This window comes from Rhinopithecus bieti, unplaced genomic scaffold, assembly GCF_001698545.2.
Source record: "Rhinopithecus bieti isolate Rb0 unplaced genomic scaffold, ASM169854v2 scaffold_53640, whole genome shotgun sequence".
NCBI classification, from domain to species: domain Eukaryota; kingdom Metazoa; phylum Chordata; class Mammalia; order Primates; family Cercopithecidae; genus Rhinopithecus; species Rhinopithecus bieti.
Genome location: NW_016821871.1, coordinates 263,953 through 271,284, shown reverse-complemented (window position 1 = coordinate 271,284; position 7,332 = coordinate 263,953).

Here is a 7,332-nt window from a genome sequence, read left to right as displayed (position 1 = left end):
CACATTCTAAATGCAATCATCTCTTCTCAACAGTCCTCAAATGTCTTAATTCATTTTAGCATTAAGTCAAAAGTCCAAAGTCTCATCTGAGACAAGGCTAGTATATTTTGCCTATGAGTCAGTAAAATAAAAACCATGTTAATTACTCCCAAGACAAAATTGGGGGTATAGGCATTGAGTAAATACTCCCATTACAAAAGAGAGAAATCAACCAAAAGTAAGGGGCTATCAGCCCTGTGTCAGTCTAAAACAAGCAAGATTGTCATTAAATCTTAAGGCTCCATAATAATCTTCTTTGATTGCTTGTTCCACATCCAAGGAACATTGATGCAAGGGGTAGGCTTCTGAGACCTTGGAAAGCTCCACCCCTGTGGCTTTGCATGGTTCTGTCCCCAAGGCTGCTTGCAGAGTTGGCATTGAGTGTCTGGCTTTTCCAAGCTGAGGATGCAAGCTGTTGGTGGATCTGCCATTCTGAGGCAGAAACAATGGCCCTCTTCTCACAGATCCACTGGACAGCACCCCAGTGGGGGCTCTTTGTAGGGGATCCAACCCCACATTGTCCTTCTACACTGCCCTAGACAAAGTTCTCCATAAGGGCTCCACTTCTACAGCAGGCTTCTGCCTGGACATCCAGGCTTTTTCATATACAATCTGAAATTCAGGAAGAGGCTACCAAGACTCAATTATTGTAGCCTGTGCACCTGGAGGCTTAGCATTATATGGTAGCTGCCAAGGTTTATGGCTCACACCCTCTGAAGCAGTGGTCTGAATCATGCCTGGACCTCTTTGGCCCATGGCTAGAGATGGAGCCACTGGGATATGCAGAGCAATGTCCTGTGGCTGTCCATGGCAGTGGGGTCCTGGGTCTGGACCATGAAGCTATTCTATACTCTTTTCTTGACTGTTAGCACTTGGCTCCTTTTTATTTATGCAAATTCCTACAGCTCACTTAAATTCTTTCTCTGAAAATGGGCTTTCTACCATATGGACAACATGCAAATTTCCCAAACATTTATAGTCTGCTTCCCTTTTATATATAAGTTTAAACTTTAGTTTTCTTTGCTCACACAAATAAGTTGTTAGTAAGAAGCCAGGCCACATCATCAATGCTTTGCTGCTTAGACATTTCTTCCACCAGATACCCTAAATCAACACTCTCAAGTTTAAAGTTCCACAGACCCCTAGGGCAGTGGCACAATGCAGGCAAGTTCTCTGCTAAGGCATAACAAAAGTGACCTTTACTTCAGTTCCCTATAAGTAACTCATTTCCATCTGAGACCTCATCAGCCTGGCCTTCACTATCTTCATAACTGCCAGCGTTTTGTTGATAACCATTCAACCAGTCTCTAGGAAGTTCCAGACTATCCCTCATCTTCCAGTTTTCTTCTGAGCATGGCAAATTCTTCCAACCTCTGCCCATTATCCAGTTCCAAAGCTGCTTCCACACTTTTGGGTATCTTTAGAGCAAAACCCTACTCCTCAGTACCAATTTTCTGTATTAGTCAGTTCTTGAATTGCTATAAAGGAGCAAGGGACAGTGAGGGGAGAGGTGCTGCAAAGTTTTAAACAACCAGGTCTTAAGAGAACTCACTCATTATCATGAGAACAGTACCAAAAAAGGTGGTGCTAAACCATTCACGAGAAATTTACTCTCATAATCCAGCCACCTCCCACCAGGCCCATATCCAATATTGGGTATAGTAATTCAACACGAGATTTTCTGAGGGCACACATCTATACCATACCAAATTGAATTAGAAAATTCTACTGGAGATTAATAGAAGACTAAATCAAGGTGAAGAAAAAAAATAATGCACTTGAAATTAAACAAAATTAACAAAACACTCTTAAACAACCCATGAGACACAAAAGAAATCAAAAGGGAAATTAGAAAGTACTCCAAAACAAGCAAAACAAAACAAAATTAACGTATAAACTATAGGATATTTTATTTAAACCCTAATGTAAACACAAATAAAATACCTGTAGAAGTTACACACAAAGATAAATAAATCAAATCATGTTAATATGGAAAGTTAAGAAAACACAAAGAAATAGCAAGAGAGAAAACAAAAAAATTATAAGACAAATGGAAAACATAAGCAAAATGCAACAGTAAATAATTACCTATCAACAACAACTTTAAATATAAATGGCTTAGGGTTCCTGATCAAAGACATGGAGTGACTGAATGGATTAAGGAAAATAAGACCCAACTAGATGTTATCTATAAGAAATAAACTTCAGCTTTAAGGACATGCATAGGCTGAAAGTAAAAACATAGAAAAAGATATCTCTTGGAAATAGTAACCACAAGACAGCAAAGATGAATATACCCATACAAGCAAAATAGTCGTTGGGGGAAAAGACTGTCGTAAGAGACAAGGAAACATATAATGAAAGTGTCAATTTATTGCAAGATATTAATTTAACAAATTTTAATATATAGACACACAACATCAGGTATATAAAACAAGCTGAATATGTAAAACAAACATTGGTAGAACTGAAGAGAGAAATAGACAGTAATACAAAAAATAGTAGGAGTCTTCAATATACTACTTTCAATTATGGAAAAAACGCCTGACAGATAATCAACAGAGATGACAGATTTGAACAGCACAATAGACCTAATTGGTCTAACAGACACACACAGGACATTTAACCCAAGAAAAATAGAATTTATCTTCTTCTCAACACACATGTAACATTCTCCACTACAGATCACAAGTTAGATCACAAAACAAGTCAAAAAAATTAAGATTTAAATCATACCAAGTATCTTTTCTAACCAAAATAAAATGAATGGGAAATCAGTAACAGACGAAAAATAGATTAAAAATAACAAATATGTGGAAATTGAGCAAAACACTCTTGAACAACCAATGGATTAAAAAAGAAATCAAAAGGAAAATTAGAAAATATCTCAAAACATGTGAAAACAAAACAGCACCTGCTAAAACTCACAGGAAGCAGCAAACACAGAACTTAGAGGGTAGTTTATAGTGGTAAATGCCTCCCTTGAAAAAAAAAAGAATCTCAAAAAAATCTAACTTGACTATTCTTCTTGCTTTTGAAAGTTAAGACAACTGTCAGAATAGGTCACAGAGGCTCTGAACAAAGTGCACATACAAGGGAGGAACATATGCTCCCCAAAGGGAACATTACCGTATGGAATGGGACTGTTCAGCTAGTGCTCCAGGCTCAAGACAAGAACCTAAGGATTTATTAGGTGGCCTATTTTCAGCACAGAATTTAACTCAAACTTCAGCAAGTCAGAATCTATTTTGAGTCTGATTTCAACCAGCAACATGCTTTTTAAAAAATTACTGAGCTGTGATTGTGAAGTAATGAGCATCAATTTGCAGCCCCAGCCCTGTGGCCTTGGTTGTATTAAGATAAGTAAGCGTATTACCAACTCTGCATAAGTATTCATTCTTCTATGCAGTTTTGTCTTTTATAAAAGCATGTTGTGACATGATACATGCAAAATTATTCTTCAAACTTCAGAATTTAGAAGGAAGACTAACCACGTAATAGGACGTAAGGTCCAGATGATGTCAAGAAAAAAATGTATTATGTAATCTGATATTAAGGCAATAACAACCTTGGCAATTAAAAAGATTAGTATCGATTTACATTTTACATTTAAATAAATATGTAGCATATATTTCAGGCATTTTTAAAAAAAACAGAAACCAACATTTATGTATACTTTTTTGTTCTATATAAATTACATACATTTTATTTGGAGAGATAAAATATGGATTGTTTATTATCCACATTTTATCTCTCCAAATAAAATGCATGTAATTTTGTTACTTTTTACATAGGTGCAAATATAAGAAAATGTTCATCCTATTCTACACATCTTTTGTTAACTGTGAATAAAACTATAACTCAATCGCAGAACTAACTGCCTGACCATTTCTAGCTCAGTAAAACAAATAAAGAAATGTTAAATAGAAAACTATCCCTTAATGACCAACCATTACTCCATTATATGTGTTTTAATTCTTTTTTATATTTTTTGTGGTATTAAGATTTACACATTAAGGAATTCTAATGTTACTCATTACCAAATAGACATATTTCGCCTTCAAGATATAAAAGTAGTACTGCGTTCCAGTATTGTAATTTAATCAAGAAAGCAGGTGGTTAATGAAGGCATTCTCAAAATTTGAAACCATTTACAATACCAAAAATTTGAGAAATATAAGAATTTTACCATCCATCATCAAAATTTGCAGCAGAAAACTTATGTTCAATGTAACTATCTGTTAAATTTGGTCTCAGTAGAATATAGATTGATGATATTTAGCAAGAAGTTTTCAGCTATTTCTTAAATCTTTCTTGCTCCTTCTGTCAAGTCAATTCAAGAAACAAATCTGTCCTTAGAGTAATTGAAATTTGCTCTAGATTGTCATTGAATGATATGCAGCAATACACTTTGATTATGGCATCAGGATTTTTTTATTTTTTATTGAGTATTACAGTGGAACAGAAAAATAAATGATTTATCAACTGTTGACAAGCAGATAATTGCATAGTTTGTTCAACTAAAATTATATCTATTTTTTAAAATTATTTGCAGGGTTAAAATATTAATGCCATAAGTCATATGTCAGTGGAAATTTGATAGTCTTACAGGATCTACTAAAGTGTGGTCAAATACTTGTTTTGCTTCACTCATATATTTCTGTTAAAAGCAAAAATCACATATCCAAGCAGCGTTGCCAGAATACTGTACAACTTATTCGACCAATGGCTTAGAAATCATTTGATAAGATCACTGTGTATTTAATTGTTTTGCCTGCAAGGTTTTAGACAGTAATCTGAAAGTGTTATCTAAAATAAAACCACTATGTTACCTAAATAAATGTTCATACTATAGAAAGCTCACACAGTCCCAAGTTAACACATTTTGAGATTTTTCAAAATAATAGAAGGGACGTTAGTAAAACCAAGCGCCAAAGCAAATATAATTGTTGCTGATATAATACTATAAAATGACTTAAATAGTTTAAATGAGTTTGTGGATGCTGCAATGCTTCAAAAATTTCTAAGTTTCTATATGGTAGTTCAAGGTTAACATCCTATGTAGTCAAGAGAAATCTGCACTTCAGGTAATTCCAGTTGATACAACTCTGTCAGTCAATTGTAAGTAGGAAATCAACAAATACAATTTTGTTTCTTGTAACACATATGATATATGTACCCACAAACACATTTATTTATTTTTTATTTATTATTTTACCTTATTTTTATATTTTTGAGACGGAGTCTCGCTCTTTTGCCCAGGCTGGAGTGCAGTGTTGTGATCTCGACTCACAGCAACCTCCGCTTCCCGGGTTCAAGTGACTCTCCTGGCTCAGTCTCCTGAGTAACTGGGATTACAGGCGTGCCATCACGCCCAGCTCATATTTGTATTTTTAGTAGAGACGGGGTTTCACGATGTTGGGCAAACTGGTCTCAAACTACTGACCTCGTGATCCAGCAGCCTCGGCCTCCCAAAGTGCTGGGATTACAGGCGTGAGCGCATGTTTTTATTGGACCAAAATGCATGAATAAATACGTTTATTTGGTATTTTTATATTTTTCAAAATCAAAACTTGATCTTTCAAAATAACACGAAATACAAAATATCACCTTGTATTCATTAAAGGAGTTTAAAGAAAATACATTTTATACTAACACAATTTTCTTTAGTCACAAGAATTACAAAACACTACTCTGTTTTTATGAATTTCTCAAATCTGACAAAATAAAGGACGAATAAAGAAAATAATGAAAGTATTGATGATTATTATTTACGAATGATTTCATTTTAATCAAGTATATTTGTTTTATCAGCATTATTGGAAACATAAAGCCAATAGAGATTGTCAATGTATCCTTACTGCTAAGATGGGCATATGAAACATAGGTAAACATGGCATATATTCATATAAATTCCTATGTATATAAGTATACATAATATATAAATATGCATGTACAATAATTTAAATTTATTTAGATATTAGAGGTTGAGCATCTCAAGTCTAAAAATCTGAAATCCAGAATGCTCCAAAATCTGAAACATTTTGGATGCCAATGTGACACTAAAAGGAAATGAAATTAGAGCATTTGGGATTTCAGATTTTCAAATTTGACATGATCAGCATTTAAGTATACTGCATGTATTTCACAATCCCTAAAATACAAAATTTGGAATACTTCTGGTCCCAAGCATTTCAAATAGCAGATATTCAGTCTGTGCTATATGAATAAATTGGGTGCTATAGGGAAATTAGGTGATTTACGATTTTGAATCTATATTTGATAGAGGATTGAATTTAAATGAATAGATTGGATTTAAAATTTAGGCCAATTTATTGCTCAATTGGGTGTAAGGTTTTATTAAATCCCTGCCATCATTGTTTACAAGTGATACCCTTACATCTGCACTGGCTTTTTATCTCTTCTTTATTCTTAGATTTGAAATATTTTTGGTTTTTTTCCTGATTATATAAAGAAAAATTATAGTTGATAAAGTAATTACTTTTGTGTGTCTAATTGTAGATATTTGAGACAGGTCGCCTAAAATATTAATGGCAATGACAAAAAGTTCTTAATTTGTCCCAGGCATTTTATTTATAAAATCTCTGCATTATCTTGAGAAAGTAAAGAGTATTGATTCAATTGTAAATATTTATCTAATTGAGATTCAAAAAGATATGTCAACATGTTGGTGTCAACTCAATCATTTTAAACCCTTACTATTTTTTGAAATACAGAATTTCCTTATAGAAAATTCTAGAATTTACATTGTACACCTGTACATCTGCTTGTTTTTTTCATTCAATTGTAATGGCTAAAACCATATTAAGATTATTATTATTATTATTATTATTATTATTATTTTAGAGCGAGTAGTTTTTTGGTTTTGTTTTGCTTTAATTTTTATTGTAAGTTCAGGGGTACACATGTAGGTTTATTGTATAGGTAAACTTATGTCATGGGAGTTTGTTTTACAGATTATTTCATCACCCCAGTATTAAACCCAGTACTCATTAGTTATTTTTTCTGATCCACTCCTTGCTTCCACCCTCCACCCTCTGATAGGCTCCTGTGTCTGTTATTCACCTCTATGTGTCCATGTGTTCTCATCATTTAGCTTCTACTTATAAGCGAGAGCGTGTGGTATTTGGTGTTCTGTTTCTGCATTAGTTTGCTAAGGATAATGGCCTCCAGCTTTATCCATGTTCCTGCAAAGGAAATGATCTCATTTTTTTTATGGCTTATAATATTCCATGATGTATATGAACCACATTTTATTTATCCAGTCTACCA